We start from the raw sequence: 19,076 nt of genomic DNA on the forward strand, positions 1-19,076 counted from the left end.
CCCATGTGGGTCCCATTTCAGGTTACCATATCGGTCCCATACAGTTAGCCCAGATAAAACCCATGCCCACTCCTAACCCATGTAGCCCACATTAAACCCAAGTGGGGCCCACCCATGCATGCTGGCTGGGCTAGACCACCGGGAATCTCCCCTGATTAACGAAGCCTGGACCTCGTCTTCACTTTTTGGGAAAATGATGTTTAGCCTGCCTTAGAAACAGAATGACTGAGCTGAAAACTTATGAGTAGAAAGGGTGAAGTCTCTTTTTTTGTTATTCTCTGTTGTATTATGATAAATCTTAAAGAAGGTTGTTATAGAAACTCTTACTTTGCCCACATTAGCTGCTTTAACATGGAAAAACTGCTCAAATAAATTAACAATGACAATATGCATTAGAACATTTTTTGGTAAACTGTCATTCTTTAAAATGCCTGTTTTATTTTCTAAAGCATGCACAAAAAATCTCTGATTATAGAGCTGAATGTGGTAATTATCCTCACTCTGTCAGGCAAATCTCTCTGAGATAATATAGCAACAGCTTTCAAAAGCTGTCATTCATCTAGCAGACACAAATGTTTCTATATTTGATGAGCAGAATAAACTTGGCTCACTTCTCTGTGCAGTGCATTTCATATAAATTCACATGGGGCCCCTGGAAGCATAAGGACAAGTGGGTGAGATGAGGGGGATGCTGCAGTTGTTGCTGACCAGAATTGTTGTGCCATTGTTTTCTTTATATTTGTGTTCAAAAAGCTAAAACCACAAAGCACCGAGTAACGGTGTGGTTTTGGAAATGCAGCTTGATGGCAGAGCTACACTCCACCCCGCGTGTATGCTTGTTTGTGAGTGCAGTCTGCCGACATCCATTTCCTTCACTTAGCGTTAATACATTGTATTGAACAACAAGCATGCATGCTCCAAACAGAGAGCAGAGCCAAATAAGCATGTCTAATATAGCCTAGTATTTCTAAAATGGGAATCAGTGCTTCCAGAATGTCTGAAACTGTTGGGCTTATCAGCCTTGATGAACGTCAGAGAGCACAGCTCATCCTTTCCTCATAGATTTATAGGAATTGAAACCAAAGGACTCATATGCTACTAAAGTGGATATGGATTGATACTATTTACACACCCTGGATCACAGACACACATGTGGAGGGAGAATTAAGCTGTGATCAGCCAAACTATGAACAAACGCTTTGTTCATATTAATTTGCACCCCTGTTAACGATGTGTAAATACCCTAAAATAAATGTCTTTCTTGGTAACGACATGATTTTATGTTGAATTAAAAATACCGTGACTTTATTATAACAAGTCTGGTGTGGTTGACACTGCTTGTGTTATAGCCCACTTGGACAGCCGCCCTCAAACTTTGCTCACTATGTAAGGTGGAAGAAAAAACTCAAACAAAATTATTTATCAAAACAAAAAACAGCAAATATGTGAGTATTAATTAATACTACACACATTTTTAAAATTATTTTTAATAGAGGAATTTTATTAATTTAGGAATAAGAGTGCAAATGCACATACATGGTTCAGTGTCTGTACATGTTTTGTTGTCAATACACATTGGAATAGTTATACATTCTCATGCAACATCCATATAACTCTTTAAAGAATAAGCAGGATTTTTGGAATAGCAGGGGAATAATGACAAATTTAAGGTGCATGCTGTTCTTCCTCCTCCTGGCCGCCCTGCCGTTCTTTTGGCTCCAAATGAAGCGGTAAAAGGTCAGAGCATCCTTTGCTTCTGTAGGTCATTACATTTTCTAATGGCCTGGTCAGATTTTGCCCCAGTTTGGTGCTGATAATGTTTGTACTTCTGCAAACTAAAACACATTTTATGTTTGTCTATTCACTTTTTTGTACATTCAAGTCATGTTTTTAAAAGGTGCGTGATTTTTTATTTATTTATTTTTGTTGTGGTATCTGTTCCATTACCCTAATTACTTTGATTTTAAATGGGCACAAATACCTTCATGAGAAACTAGCATACATGTATCTTTTTGACAAAATAATAGTTTCACTTTCGGACAAGAGCATGTTCTCTTTTGAAATGGTGTGCCTGTGTTTTTTCTGTTTTTTATATTGTTGCATAAATACATATAATTGCAAGATTTGTTTTAAATACATTTTGTGTGCGATAATCTGCATTAAATGCCTCTTTGATGACATGCTGATGAGTTGCATCTACATCCTCTACATTAACAGCTTTTTGCAGCACTTGAAAAATAAAAGATATGTTTTAATGTTAAGGTAGACTCCATATTGGCCTTAATCTGCATGCATTCGTTGTTCAGTTTCTATTGCAACATCTCTGAGATGCTGTAGCCCCACCTGCTGTACAGGAGCTTACAATGTCCAAGCGATGTTTAAGTCAGAGTGAGGAGAAATGGAGGTTCCACGCTTCTGCTTCAGTGCTTTGTAATTATGCATGCAACTGGCACACTTCAAGTTATTTATACCGTGGAGTGTGTTGCCCAACTGCCATGAATCTCCTGATTGGTGCTGCTGCTTTTCTAGGTCAGACTGTGGATCACAGGCATGCTCAGACACAAATATTCTCTTTCTCTCTCCCACACACAGCCAAATGCTTCCACTGGGGAAGGTGATGTGCGTTATTCGCCTGGTTGCTCCTCTTCCTCCCCAATCCAAATATAAACATGACTCACAGCGAGCAATGGCTCTTAACAGTGACTCAAGATGGCGACATACCTTCAGCGGTTCTTCTTGAGGTCTGACAGGTCCTCTTGCCCCCATCAGCAAGATAGTTTTTCTTCTCTCTCTGTCATTTACTTATTCATCTAGCAGCTTGGAGAGAATCCTAAACTTAGCAGCACTTTACTGCCCGTCAATGAACGGATGATCGCCGACATTGCTTGGGAATAATTTATAGGTAATAAAAGTGCCACCGCCTGCTGTTATGTGCTGTTCAACGACCCCTAGGGTGGCGATCAGGCTGGTGCTCATCTGGCAGCTGCAGAAGCAGGATGGATCTTGGTTTTACCCCATTGTGTCTTTCCATTTATCCCTCAATCAATATTTTCTGCTTAAATGTTTAATTTTTGGAACAAAACACCCAATGATGTCTAAGTAACTGAAGTTTGTTATAAACATTCTGAATTGGTAAGCACAATAAATCAGCCCAATTTAATGAATCTTTGTACGTTTCTGAACTGCAGACCTGAATTTCCACATAAATTCCTAAATTTAAGTTTTAGTGTTATGCATTACTTAAGGAGTTGGAGATGCCTTTAGATATCCTCATTAATAATGACATTTTTCTACTTAATATTCTTTAAGGACATTAAATGTCCATTTTAATTTACTTGTTTTAAATCCCCAGCTATAGGCAAACCTCACATAAAATATTAACAAATTTAACTGTGGACTATTTTCTAATCCTCCATCTTCTTTCTTCCCATCATTTATCCAGACCCTTGGCGTAAACAACAACCTTTTTCTACATAAGGAGACCAACTTGGTTCTTTAATTCCCAACTTATCATTTGATTCCTTTAGTACTTTTTCCAAACAATAGTAAACAAACCTAATGTTGTTTTCTGAGCAGAAGCAATGGCCATTCCTAACTAGTACCACTATTAAAGCCACCTAATCCGCCAGTTTGACTTAAGAAATTTCAAACACCAAACATTCAGTCGAGCTCTTAAACTAACTTGATGTGATTCAGTAAAGTTTTCTTTTAGAGCTTAAGCATCTTACCACCTGCACTGGTTTCCTGTGACTAGTCATCTATTTGTAGTATTGATCTCAACTTTATTTGAACTTTATTGAAGCTTGTTGGACTGACTGCCAGCTTTGTCACAGTATTGATCATCTCAACCACCTGCCAGGTATCACTGCTATCATTTTGGCTTTGAAGATTATTTTTCTGAGTTGTTGCTTCTCTATTGACATCATCTGTCATTATTTAGTGTTGTAAATCTTCCTCCTTAAGCCTTAGAAGTAGAAAAAGAAAGACGTATTCATTTCATCTTTTCAGTGTTACATGATCTGTTTCAGATCAAAATCAATTCCATTGGTATAACATGTTCTCATATTCTGACTATGATGCACTTTCTTTTTTTAGCCAGGCTTTTCAGGACTGGACACTAAAATTCAGATGCCTGAAGGAACCAAGCCTTAAAATGCTCCCTGTCACTTTTCATTTCCAGTCTTTTATTAACATTGCACGGTGTAGAACAAGGAGAAAAATATAAGATTTTCTGCTATTTGCAGCAGAAATACCATAGGATACAACTGGGTTCATGATGGGTCCAATCATACTTATATTCTAGTTGAACCTAGTTATCAAAAAGTGCAGGTATAATTGTTGCTTTTGAGAGATCTTTTAGACCTTCATTTTGCAAATAGTCTATTTTAGTGGTTTCTTGTTTCTTTGCGTCAGGAAGGACTAGATAGCTTTTTTCCCTTAAATAAAATCCTATTTTTATTTCTTAATAAAAATATGATTTATTAAGCTTTTATAAACCCAGGAAGCATAATTATGCTTCCTGGGTTTATAAAAAGCTTGTTTTATAAGCTCAGGTTGTTTGTCTAGTATTAAAATTTGCTTAATGACCTGAAACATTTTAATACCACTTAAAAGCTAAAAAAGAATAAACTTGTAAGGGGGTGGACAAATACATTTTGAGGCAATCCCATTAGCGATTCACAGCGTTTTTATGGAGAACAATGTTGAATTTGTCATTTTTTGTCCTAAGAGTGAGTCCTTTTCACAAGTTTTCAAAGATAAACTTTGACCAAACATGAGTGATTTAGAGTTGGAAAAGTAACAGATTTTCTTCTTTCATAATTGTATGTTTTGATCCCATCAGTTATACTTAAAGCCTACATAAAAAAACAAGTTTCATGTAAACAAATACATCAGTGAGCAGCTTGGTTAAGCTTTGACTTTTTATATTTTTTAAGGCAACTACAAGATGTATATCCCACCATCGTGCTATTGCTCTCAGATGACACCCTGTATATGCTAGGGGAAATGTCATCCGTCTGTAGCAAGTTTTATTTTTTTCACCGAAGCGCTTCTAATTTGGAAAGCTACCAGCTCCAAGCTGGTCCCATATTTCACCAGCAAGGCGTAGAGTTATTGATTGGGGAACCAACAGGCTCAGACAGTGGAGGGCACCTCTGTAGACCTACCCACAACCCACTGGGAGCAAAGCAGTGGAGGACTGAGGCAGTCCTGTTAGCGAGCTGGTGAGCAGCTGTTATCCCCTATTATTTCTCTGTTTATCTGTATTCAGGGCTTTTACTTCCTTTAGCAAGATTCTGTTGGATAAAGTCCCACTTTCCGTCCTGCATGCTTGAGTTTAACTAAACTGTCATTCTGTTGAAAATACAGCAAAGAAGGGAGCAGATACTTCATAGGAAGTACACAAAAACCATAACACCAGTGTCAAATTTGACAACAGTTTTACAATAATGAAAACAAAGCATTTGACAGTGGATGTAGGTGAGGAAATATCCATGTCTTCAGTGACATACTTAAAACAATGTGGTATAAAAACTGTTGCGAATTCACTTTTTTTTTCGATTCATGCCACCTTTGTCACATACATCCATAGACATGCTCCAGCAGAAAAAAGCAGCTCCATCCAGTGAGGACGAGCTGATGTGGTGCAATGGGCCACCTTATGTAACATGTATCTGGTGGAACTGGAGCAGAAAACCATGAAAACCAATAACTGAATCCCCTCTTTATCCTTCCGGTGAGGGCTCCTTACCTAAACGCTTGAAATAAAAATTCTGCATGTACATCTGCAGAAAACGTAATCACAAAACATAATTATACTTCCTTATGTTTGGTTGGTTTCAATTTCATTAAGCACTAATTAGCAATCAATACATGATTTTCTGAGAGGGCTCTGTTATAGCACAGGTAATTGCTTCCTTTGATGTCCTGAAATGCAAATGGAGTAGGATCAGTTCTTAAGTTGTAGACTGAAGCTGAGCACGGCGGCAGCAATAAGAGCTCTTTGTTTACCCGGCGTTGATAATGAATGTCGTGTGGCACTGGGAAATAACAGTCCTCATTTTGGCATTTCCTATGGACATGCCAAAATGATTCCCTTATTTCACTTTCTAGATTTGGTGCATTATCACATAGTTTCAGTAAAAAAGACTTTTTACTGCTTTGGCTTTGTTCAACCCTTCATTTGATATTTTTTGATGCCTTAAAGGAGTCAAAAATTGAAACAGTTTGTATTTTATGACATGGTGTAAAGAGGGAATGGTATTGATTTAATGTTCTGAGCTGCTCTGAGTAATGACTGTAAGAGCTGTTTAAAAACACTTTTCCATACTGAATAGGCAGCTGATTACAATCACGACAGAGGCACCGCTTTACCATAACATTTCTCAAGATTTGTTTATTTTAAAAATTGCTCAACAAATCCATAGGTCAAATTAGCATTTTATTTCTTGAAGAAAACACCAGGAGGGATATTATGCATAATTTTCCTGAATTATCCTGAATTTTATTCTTCTGAAATCAAGATGGAGAACCTCCCCTATGACGACTGACATTACTGAACAGAGTCTCGCTGTCTTGTCTGCAGCCCTCTGCTCTGTTAATTATGAATAATGGACATGAGCGAGGGAGGGAGAGTCCCTTCTGGCAGAACAAAAAGACAACTGATTAGGTAAGGCAGGCTACGTCACAAAAACGAATGTTTTCAGACTTCAGTCCATCAGAAACAACTACCGCCCAAAACTAACCTATTCCATGAGCGCCAATGGTTGAAAATCAGGTATTTCATTCAGAGTGACCCTGATCATTTGATGGGCCCCCACATACTTGTCCTGTTTATACATTATGCATTCACTAAGACTGCACCAGCTTGTATTGTATCTCATTAACCTGTAACTGCATCCAGCTCCCCAGCATCGTCGTTTTGGTTCTTTTCAAAGAGAACTTACAAAAATGCTTAAAACTGTCAGAAACTCGAGACCTTTTTGTTCAGTTTGGACTGGCAGATGATGTGCTGCTTTGACTCCTTCATGAAACAAGAAGGGTTATAAAAGGCTAAAACAGCTGGAGATTCGGGATACTGAGTTTTCCATTGTGACGGGCCACTGGCAGAGTCTGGATGCACCCTGCTGGCTTCACAGCCTCCTCAATTGGAAGTGGAAATAGTCTGTCACTTTGAACTGTTGTTGCGCTTCAATGAATGCGGTAAACCCGACTGAATTTTTCTTGTAATCGCTCTCATGTAAGCACCATTCCTGTGTTCCTGCTGTGCCAATCAGCATCCCCACATGTTGGTGCTAGACTCTTAGTCAAAAGAACAACCTGTTCAGTCTGCAAAAATCCTTCTGTTGGTTTTTAGCTTGACTTGTAGATTGGCTGTATTTTTAGGAGGGTTGTCTTTCATTTGCAGGCATTAGTTCGTGAAGAACAAATTACTGTGAACCCCTGCCTACTTGTGGCAAAAATCTGTATTTTCTGATTTTTCTGTAAAACATAACTCAAAATTGCCTATTCTTAGAGTATTTTCATCAACCATATATTATATATTAAAGACAAAAACAGCATGGGAAGCTGAAATACCTAGGTGCAATGCTACTTGACAAACTGTTGGGTGGAGCTTACAAAGCAGAAAAGGAGCACCATTCAGCTGATTGGCTGTAGCCTGAGATAAGTAAAACTGTAGATGTTGGCTTCTGCTGTGGTGCTTACATGGTTACCACTGTGTGTATTGATGCATTTTAAGGTTTATTTGGTGCTTTAACTACTTAAATAGGCAGTTGTAAACATTTTTGAAGGAGTCTCAAGTATCCCCACTGTATGTTGTTTCTAGAGGTTCATTTTTTAAATAACCCTTTCCTTTCTTTGTCCTATGTTGTCTGAGATTGAGTTGCTCAGGAAGAAACGGAAATCCTTTTCCTCACCAGCTCATTCTGAGGATTCCCCGGCCAGTAGGGAAATCTATAAATTTCCTTTGTCCCAGGGTCACCTCACAGTGGAATATGCCCAGAACTCCTCAGAAAGAAAATGCCTCAGAGGCATCCTGATCAGACCTCAGTAGAGTCATTTCTATGTAAGCAGAGCGGTAGAGCAGCAGCTCTACTCCAAATTCATCGTTGTGTGACGGCTGGATGATGCTTGTACCTTGCAGTCTGCTCTCCAGGTGAACGTGATTTTATGGATCCTGTTATTTGAAACTGGATATTCTTACTCACACTGCAGCCAGGCAGGCACTTGCTTCTTTTCACGGGCTTTATAGGATACCTAGGGTTGCCTACTTCTTATTATTTTTAACAAATTGACTCCATCATAACTTTTTAACTCGTCAATATCAGTATGCACTGTAAATTGCCGTCATAATTCCTCTCCACGTAGAGCTGTGGTTGCTGTGAGATATCTAGGAGAAATGACCTTTCTACTAAATTACCTTTTTAGTTCTTAAATTAATTAAAATGATGTGCTGTTGGATGATGGAAAATTTTAACCATGGTGCCAAAATCTTTGTAACTGAAGTCTATTTTTGAGTAATCTTGTAGAACTCTGCAGACCAGAACATCCTGTCTACTTTGGAAACTATTATGGCAGCAACATCTAATAGAGATGTCTAATCTCATATTTAGGATGCTGGATCTGTTTTTCTTCATTCTTTCTTTTCTTGTTTATGCCATAAAAACAAAAGTTTGTATGCCATATGTTGGCTGCAGTGGTGAATTATGTTTTTAATCCTCATCTGAAAAGCGTATTTACCTTCTTTGTCTGTGGAACATGGTCAGTGCTTGCTGCAGGGAGCAAATCTCTTCAGAGGTTTACTGTATTGTCTACAGCAGGTCTAATTCAATTAATCCGTCCTTTGCTGCCAGCTACATGTCCCAGTCAAACCATGCTCTCATCAAACAAACTTGATTAAAACAGTCTAATCTACGTGGCCACAAGATGACGCAGTTTGTGTGTGCATGTCAGTGCGTTAGTGTGTCCAGATATAAAAGAGGACTTTTGTTTATCCAGTTAGGTACTGACAGCAGGCCACAAACACGCTCGTAGGGCTCTCAGGGCCACAGACATTGACCTCAGTGACAGAACCACACTCTTAGTATCAGCTTAAAACACATGTTGCTTCTTCAGTGTTCATGCTGGTACAACTTGCCTGCTTCTGAAAGACGTACTATTGTAAATGTTATGATAATATCCTGTTTGATACAAATGAAATTTTGCTAGTTACTAAGTTGAAAATGTTCCTAGAGTCTATTTTTATTTATTACAAAATCTCAGAGACAAAGGTTACATTTTTACAAAGTTAAACTTAAAATCTCCAAGTTAAACTTTTTGTGTGTGGAATCCATCCATGCATCCACAAAGGCTCTGTTTCTACTCCTCAGAAATTTGGAGAAATGTGGAGTTTAAGGCTAATATGACTGAATTTTCTTCTGGTATGTCTATGTGAGGCCTTGAAGCAGGCAAAGAAGACAGTTGGCATTTAAGGTGATTACACAAAGACAGAAAATACAGACATTTTCAAAGTGAAAGAAACAATCTGCTTCAATATGCTGTCACTTTTGCCCCACAATGATATCGCCATGCTTGACACAGTGTCTGAAAGTCGTCTACTGAAAGAAATATCACATTCGATATCAAAGTTGCATGAAACATAAACATCACATTCTGTCTCCAGTTGATTTCAGCTCCAAATTGTCACATTTAATCAGAAAACAGACATCTGTGGAAAAGTAAGATAAGAGTTAAGACTAGGCATCTGAACATTGTTAAAATTATTCATTATTGTCATATTCAAATGTATACTGACTTAAAATTTAGGAAAATATGGATTTTTTTCCTTTATATCTGTAAAATAGAAAATCCCATGCTATAAGGAGTTTAATCTACATAGTTCGTTCAGGAATGTAACAGAACATTTTCAGAAATGTTTAACCAGCTTTTGAGTTTCCACTTGCATGTACTAAATATAAGGAGGAGACAGGAAATCATTGTTGGCCGTGAAATGACATGGAAACCAAATTTAATTTGGGCTCACCTGAAAGATTCCCAAAAACAGAAACTGTGTAGGATGAAAACAAAATTAGCCGTTTCCTCCTCATTCCCCCTGTTTCACGACTGAACCTACCCACCACTAAATCAGAAACTAATGAACTGAATCTGAATGTGATGTAGAGCACGCGTCTGAGATCTAATAGTAGAAAAGGGCAGAGGTAACGTTTAAACAAGTAGTTTTTCTTTTTCTTTTGCTCAAAAATTACAATAACAAAGCCTCTCTGGAAAGGCAGTTTATTAAAATAAGGTCTAGTGTGCATGGATTTAGTGTGACAGAGAGCAATTTTTGCTGCTTATAAGCTCACAATTGTCTGTTTCCGTTTGTCCGTAATGAAATGGCTGAGAGAGACAGTCGCAGTTATCTAAATGACCAATAAAGCAATTCTTGTTCAAGGTAATACCCTCTTTAGTCTTTTTTCTTATTATTCCCACTCCCTGTGCACATTTTTCGTCTGTTAACTTATCTTGCATGTTTTAGCTATTGCACTTGTCACATCATATCTTGACACATCCGGCAGCCATAACAGAGTCTGATGGCAGAAAATGTATTAAGAAAACTCAAACTCTAGCTGTAAAAGGATGGATGTATTTTAAATCCAGTGAGTGATGGCTCTTTTTATAAAACCCCCTGATTTTCTGCAACACAATGGAGGAAATTCATCAAAAGGCACAAGGAGGCTTTCAGTTTGCTGCTAGTTGCAAGAAAACAATACAGCAACAGTAAAAAGCATGATTTTAAGCTTTTTTACAGCCAGCAAATATTTTAAATGGATGGTAATATTTGCAAAATGTTGTATGAGGGCTTTTGTAAAATGGAAGACGTTACACATAAATAGTGCTGACAGAAATGTTTTTACTGGATATGCATGATATTTTATATTGAAAATCTTTAAAATTGCATAATTTAATATCAGATTGTTGCATGCAACATTGCAGATGTTTAGTCCTCAAATGTCCTGCGATTGGTATAATTGTCTCTGAGCTGAAGTCTAACTTTGGGCTCCCACATCCCGACTCTCCTTGACTCAATGGTTCACGCTAACGAGTGTTTCCAGGCAACCATTAAAACTGAGCTGGTAAAATCAGTGCTGGCAAAAAAAAGAAGAAAAAAGACCCTGCTGCTTAGTGAGATCTTTTTCTTTTCTTCCCAACTTGCTATTCATGTGCCATCTGTGTGCGACAACAGTGCCTGTTTTCACATTAACATCATAGAGGTGGCTCTCTTCTGCCAAGATTTAATTAAGTTGTGCTCTTAATTAGCCACCATCTTGAAGTCATGTCTTCAGTAACCTGGCTGATGGGGAGGAAGCAGGAGAATTTATTTTTTAGTTTTAGCTCTCTCTTTTACCTAGGTGTTTTAATATTATGTGCTGATGTACAGGTGCATCTCAATAGGTTTAAAATGTATTGAACGTTTATTAATTTGGAGTCAGGAACTTGATCCCTTTTCATTATAATTGATGGAAGAGATGGTTTGAACTTCCTCGTTCTCATTCTTTGCTCTTTAGTCCTGCTCTGCATCCATTTAATCAAATACTCCATGTTGTAAAAATGAGACCTTGTTGCCATGGTTACACATTAGCGAGACAAACATTTTCCTCAGGTAACACAATCACGACACCTCTGGTTCTGGGATTGTAGCCTTTGTGCACAATGCATCTATATGTACTGATTAGCATTGATTCCACTTAATGCAGTGGTTTCCCCTGTTGCTTGTAGCCTTTCTCTACCAGTTTTTTCTTCCACTAAACTTTACACATGTGAATTACCCTTCTGGTGGTGTTGGTGATGGGGCAGTGAAAGGTCAGCAAGCTAGCATTTCTGTATTTTGAATCCCTTTTTCAGTTTGGTGTAGTATTCCACTTTTCTGATAATTAACTTTTTTAATTGACTCACTAAAACAAATGAACTTTCCGTTGAAAGTGTAGATCAATGAAACACATCTGTAACATTACAACATCCTGTCAGGTGGTTTGGTACTCCCGTGCTAGATTGAAAAAAAAAATGTGAATATGCTGGGCATGTAGTGTTGCCAAGTCCAGATTATTGCCAAAATTAAACATTTGAAATTGTTGAAAACAATCCCATGATGGATTAAATGGTTTCCAGAGAGACTTGTTGTGGCAAATGAGCCAAATACAACTCAAATTAGCATCAGCAGCAAATAATCCACATTCGTTTTGCACCTGTTGAAGCCAAATAATGCAATTTGATTGCATCATTATCCAGAGTGCAGCATCTGAGTGCTATCATTCAGTGTGATTGTGTTGCAATGAGAGAATAGAATCTTGAACAGACATAATCAGAGAGGAGGGGAAACTAAGAGATTTAGATTTACTTTTCAGATTGGCTCATCTTCTATGAACATATTTCTCAGTGGTTGTTAAAGATGTATACAAAAACCTTTAGTAAAGATGTGTAAGTTATTGCAGTAGCATAATCTCAGCAATAAAACTTGTCTATGTTGAGGGGAGGGGATCAAATAACTTGTTACCAGAGCTTTGCGGAGCTCAATGACGTTGCACTTTTTCTGACTGAATACATTTAGTTGAATTTTTCGGTGTGACATCTTGCCACTCCAATAAACTATAGTTTTTAAACCTTTTTCTTTTTTTTTTAACAAGTAAGGTTTTGGATTGTGAGCCTTAATCCACACAAGATTTTTTTTATGTTTTCTGGAATGAAATAAAGTTTTTCCACATTTCAACATCCACTTGCCTCAGCAAAATGCAACAGAGGTTTTTTTTTTATTATTATTTATTATTAGACATTGATTAAAAAAAGCCTGGGATCGAAGTTGAGCAAACTCTGTAAACTCATTAAAATTCAAGGGCAAAGCACAGGAGAGGGCAGGCTTAGCAAACGCTGTGTCATCATCATGCAGAGAGACCATCTGAATGTTATTCCACCGTCTGATTCGAGTGCCAGTTCCAAGGTCGTTCTGCTTTACCCGGGCAATTATTGAGGTAGTTTGGGGCTCCAAGCTCAACACAAACATTTCATTTATGCAAGAAAAAGACATTTCAATTCATTTACTGAAACCTTAATAGGTTTACCTCATTTAGTCAATATTGTGTGCTCGCATTTCTTCCATTCTTCCAGGTTGTATTGCGGTCATGATTAAGCAGGCTGTGGCTCCAAGGTAACAGCTATTTGCTTGCTCCTTTGCAGAGAAGCATCTTTAAAAGGAGGTGCTTCCAAGTAAATCTAGCCCCTTCTGACCAATCAAAGATAGTTGAATGTAATTTGAGGTTGCCTACATGTAGCTTTAAAGTTTTGTTAATCGACTGTTCCACCCACGTACAGAGTAGATATCTGGAAAAGCCTTTTGTTTGTCTAAAGAGTAAAGGCATGTTCATAAATCAATGGTACTTCTGTTTTCTGACCTTCTTCTGTTCTCTCTACAAACAATTAGGCCAAATATGTGAATGCACTGCTTTGGTTACGCCTGTTTCATATATTCCTGTCACATAATAATTTTCATTTTCACACTTTCAGTTTTGATCGTGACTCTTGTATTTTCAGCTAAGTAAACAGGCAAAAATGCAGTTTATTACTATCTGTCATGCAGTTTAATCTGATGACAAAGAGACATCTCAGGCAGCATAATTAGCAGGCAGAGCATTACAGGCTTTCTCTCGCTCTCACTTTTTATATTTAATTTTTTTTCTCATTTGACTTCGGCATCTGCAGCACCAAGATTATCGAATGTTTTGATGTCAACAGAGAAACGTTGACTGACAGGCCCGGCCAGACTGGAGCACCAGATCATATGGTAACTGACAGCAGAGGCCCATTCTTTATCCTCTGCACAGAGTAAACAAGGCAAACAAAGAATTTAATTATTCTTTCAGTCTCTGCAGAGTAGGACTGACTTGCAGGAGAGAATTTTGCTGGGCCATTTCTCCATTATCTTATTGTTAATGTGTAAATAGAGCTTGAATACTGATACCTGGTGCAGAGATCATTCAAATTTCCAAAATTTAATAATCAGATAATCAAGCAGGAGAAATTGCCTCCAGGGGGCAGGCTTCTCAGCATTTTCAGTCTAAAATCAAAAACATCCCTGCATTTAGCTTATTCAGATAGGTGAACTCAGTTTACTGTGCAATATATCAATCAAATTTTATTTGTATAGCACATTTCAGCAGCAAGGCATTTCAAAGTGCTTCACATAATTAAAATAAAAACAGCATGTGACATTTAATAAACAGTGATAGTTTGGCTATCAGATGATACAATTTGGAGTAAAACTAAATTGCATTTAATTTTTTCCATCACAAAGAAACCTATTATTCTAGCCTGAATCTAACAAGTACAAACTTGCAATGCTGTCCTTAAATATGAAATGGTGTAAACAACTGAGAAACAGGGGTATACAAGACAAAGTCACATTACAGTCTCATTACATCCCACAAAATACAAGTGCCCCTGTGCAAAGGTTTGGCAGGCAGAAAGACTATTCATCTTTCTGCTATTTGCTAACAGCCTTGTTGCCACACTCCTGCCAAATTCTTCTGAGCCGAATTCAAGTGGGCCTCAAATCTGGCTGTAGTCGAGGCTGGCCGTCTGGAAGGCAGGACGAGTATGAAAGAGGGTCCATCCAGTCTTCATACTGCATAAAGGTAGATATAAGACTGGGAAAATGATCAAGACGTCTTAGCAGTAATATCTCCATGCAGGATATTGGCTTTGTGCCCCTGCTGCCGAACAAAAAAGTCACTATTGTTCCCTAAACACTGGTCCTCCCTGGCTTCTTATTAAATAGATGTGGCAATTTGATTGTCAATATGAGCCTGAAACTAATAATGTGTGTTTGTTTCTTATGAGACTGCAATCCCCTTCGTATAGCGGTATTGCATTGTTCCTCAGTGCTACACAGGAGAATATTAAGTTCCTTGGGTCTCTACAGTATGATTGTAGAATAACAAATGCCAGAAGTATTCAGAAATCATTGATGCAGACTTGTAAATCAAGTTACTGTGACTTTTTTTTTAACCCAAACAAACTTTCTTTGACAGCACCCATTTTACATAAATATAAAATGGAGTTGGATAAAATGCCAAGGAGTTTTCAGTGTTGTTTTTAATATGCTGTAACCTTTTAGAGAGCAGTTTTCAATAAACGTGTGAAATAGAAATTTATATTGCACTTAAAAGGTGTTAGGAAAAAAGTGAAATTTAAAAATAATCAACAGTTAAAACTCATAATTACAAAACTTTTTGATGCATTTTAAAATTTCTACACAATTGTGAAATGGAATATTTTTAAAATTTATTACAAAATGACCATCTGAATGGTGTGGCGTGGATCTGTAGTTAAATCCAAAATGTTGGCCCATTTTTTGTAAAACGGCTGAAGCTGGATAAAAAGCATCCATGAACATAAAATCTGATTCTCTTTTTTTAACTAAGCCAGTGTAACATCTGAATAGACTCTGATCTAAACCATTTGATTATGTCTCTGGCTGTGCATCAGATGGCGATTTTCTAGCTGGAAGGTGAACATTTGTGTCATTTTCAAGCTTTTAATTGAAGAAATTGGAATGTTATAATCATTAAATCAATTACATTTCACATTAATTCATATACGTCTATGAGTTGGTGTATTAAAGTCTCAGTGTAATAGATTTTCACCAGCTCAAACGAATGCCTTTTGGATTCTTTTGTATTTTAGGATTTTTGTCTAATCTTGCTTTAAAAATTAGTAGTTTCAGCCAATACTAATATTAATAGTAGCTTTTTTCTAATTGTGGAAGCAGTGGAACTATTTTAAAGACTCCCAGAAGTTATTTGCAGATGTTGGAAGAACTTTTAGGAAGACTGGGTCAACTTCACACACTCCCTTAGTGTGTGTGACTAAGACTGAGAGGTTTCATAATAATGGGGCTAAGTAGGAAGTTTCATTGAAGTTTAGCAGAGTTGCCTCTAGTCTGATGAGACAGAGCTCTCCAGAACCAGTGTGCAATGTCAGAAGACCGTGCTCTGCTCATTAACTGGCTAACCCCTGGAATATCCCAGTGATGGGTCAATGATGCTGCATCTGCTGTGCTTGGCTTTGTCCGCAGCGTTTCCTGAGTTTTAGCATTTTTTCAACATAATTACTTATCATAGTTAGGCAGTTTGTTTTCATTTGAAACTGAATTGGTGATTTGCTGTGTTGATGTCTTGTTTCCCTTGATTTACAAAAAGCGTCAGTGTCAGTGCATCCTTAATTCATTTTTCTTACAAACATGGAGTTTTTTACAAATAGAAAGGCTTTGCAGCTTCTTATTGCAAAGATGCTTTGCTACAACAAAGAATTAATGGACAAGTAGTTATGCATGATTGGAGTAAATTTATCTTTTTTCTGTAAAGTGTCTTGAGTTGCTTTGTTATATGAACTGGCCCTATGTAAACAGAGTTGAATTGCATAGCCAACTCCAGCTGGCTTCATCTTGATCAATACATTTTACAGATTTTTGAATCTTGTTCAAAAAAAGCCAATTTTACTCATGAAACTTTAAATTGCTTTAAATGTGGTAGTGGATGAAAAATCAGTTTGCTGATTCTGTCATTGGCCTCAAAATGTCACTACTGGTAAACCTCCAGCTCCTCTGCTTATGTAACTTACCAAACTTGAAATGTCGGATCATCTTCATGCAGCGTTTGGAGCCGACACAGAATATGTGCATGTAGCGACATTACCATTTTACATATCACTCAAGACCTGCTTAATAGCTTCTTGACAACACTCTTGACATTAATCTAAAGACAAGCTCTGACAGCGCCATGGTAAAAATGTCTATGCTCCTTTTCAAGGTTGAGAGGATGAATGTTTGCTGGGGATATTGCAGCCGAGGTGGCAAGATGGCTGAACTTATATCTTCAGTCAGAACAACAGCTAAATTGGTAGAACAACTTCTTAGGAAACTCAGAAAAATAGTTAAACCTTGTTATTGGTTCAGTGAAGTGCTATAAATTTAATTAGATCTGAAACAAACCCTGAAAATGTATTTTTCCTCCTCCGCCACTCAAAGAAAAAAGACCAAAAAAAGGCAGCGTGAGAAGTGTTTTTCAATTTTATCGGACATTAGAGACTTCTAACTTTATGAAAGTAGTGTTTTTATATTAATTTTGTTTTATATTTGAAATAAAACCAGAAATATATTTGATTGTGATGGCGCAGCTTAGCGGCGAAAAAGAGTAATGCAATAAGTTATGTTTTATGATCAAAAAGTGAATAAATGCAACATGAACTCCATTTTCCCGATGTCCTCTAACGTACCACATGTCTGAAGCAACCAATCAGAAAGCATTGTCGGCCATTTTGTCTGACTGACCATTTTGTCAGACGCATACAATGTGGAAATAATGAAAAAAAAAAAAAAAACGCCTGGGAAATTGCTTGCAATGTGCTGTAAAAAAAAAAGTATACTAATTAGTTTTTGACTATGTTTGTACACACGTTCTTAAAATTTACAAAAAGTTTCATTTTAGGCTGTAAAAACGATTCAATCAATATTTTTTTGAATGTTATAATAGTACAAATACCATGATTTTTTTTTACTCAGATTTTGTTTTTGTGTGTTTTTTCATCCAGTGGGATAATGCATTTTGTCAAAATTAAACAAACACCGTAAAATCATGAAGCTTAGGGTGTGCTGAAAATAATGATACCAAACAAGGAAATGAAAATAGTTTTTATGGTGAAAATAAAAGGGTAAATTCAAAATTATACCAAAACGGCCATTTAGACCCAAGACTCCATATTAATGGTAACCTCTGTTATTCGTCTTTTGCACGTTTCAGGAAACTTGTTTTAAGATATAATCATCTGTCGGACCCTTAGTTATTGTCACTTGTGGTTAAGAGTTTTTTCTCGACTCTTTTCCAGGAAAGCAAACATGTCTTGAGGCCTTTGTCGCCCGGCTTATTGGGTGTCAATGACTGCCAGTGAGCCTGACTGGTATCCCCAGGCATTTGAAGTCTATTTTAAGAGTACGTGTCCCTGGAGGTAGACAGAGAGTTGTTTGTTTTTCAGGCCCACATGACTGTTACACATTCATGAAACACCTTTTCAGTAAAAGCACAGAGTTGGCTTTGAAAGCCCTCCTGCTGTCTGCTGGTAAATATCAGCTGCTAATTAGTGCCTGTTTATATCTTTCACGGCTTCATCTTTTGGAAGATAGCCGGCCCATTCTGGTACAGATTTTTCTGCCTTTTACCAATCGATGGACGGCATTACTGCTGTCTTCTGTCTCTCTCACTTCTCCATCTGGGGGTTTCTATCAAAGGAAAGATGACGCTGGACATTGTAGGGTTAAATCTTCATTTTCTGGTGAGAATTTTAGGATAACTGGCAGTCATTGATTTGTGGGATAAAATAGAAAAATGCCCATCTCTTTTTGTGCTTTGAGTGTTTTTATGAGGCATATAAATTTTACCCCACCTGACTTTTTAAAATTTAGTTATCAACCCACTAAAATTGTGCTGATCTTTCACCCTCTGAAATTAGGGACTGCAAAAAAAGTTCCTAAAATTTCTCCTTGATGTTTCTCTGATTATCTGAAACTTTACTGAGACTAACAAAGTGCTAAATTGTGTGAAAGTACATGTGTATGCTTATGCAAGATGAGTTTTTATCTGCCTTTTAAAGAAATGTTAATCTCAGTATTTCAGAGTTTTAGAGCTGCATAAGAAATACCTCATTACTGACTTTTCTGTTAATTGTAGATATTCTACATTTTCACTGGCACTGAAGGGTTTAATTAGTGGTTATTACTGGTTAACTACTGTTAAAAAAAGAACAGCTCCAGGCACAAGGTGATTTTATTTAAAACTCAAGCTAATTGTGCGTAGCTAATGCTGGACATCTTAGTTAGGATCATACAGTGACAGTGGTAATTTGATTTTCAGTACAGCCTGCTGTCTGCATGGACTCATTTGACACATCGCCTTAAAACATTTCTTGAGCCACATGTGTGTCGTCTTCTCTGTTACTCAGTGGAGCCTGGTTTTTCTGCTGTCAGGGTTTCTGGGTGTTTGTGATAATGA

The 19,076-nt window shown here is 37.4% G+C and overlaps 1 protein-coding gene across 4 annotated transcripts in view; it reads left to right on the forward strand.

Annotated features, from left to right (window-relative positions):
- syt1a (synaptotagmin Ia) overlaps window positions 1-19,076 on the forward strand; it is a 159,013-nt gene that overhangs the window by 31,217 nt on the left and 108,720 nt on the right. The window lies entirely within an intron of this gene.

The sequence above is a fragment of the Poecilia reticulata genome, linkage group LG23 (assembly GCF_000633615.1).
Source record: "Poecilia reticulata strain Guanapo linkage group LG23, Guppy_female_1.0+MT, whole genome shotgun sequence".
Taxonomy (NCBI): domain Eukaryota; kingdom Metazoa; phylum Chordata; class Actinopteri; order Cyprinodontiformes; family Poeciliidae; genus Poecilia; species Poecilia reticulata.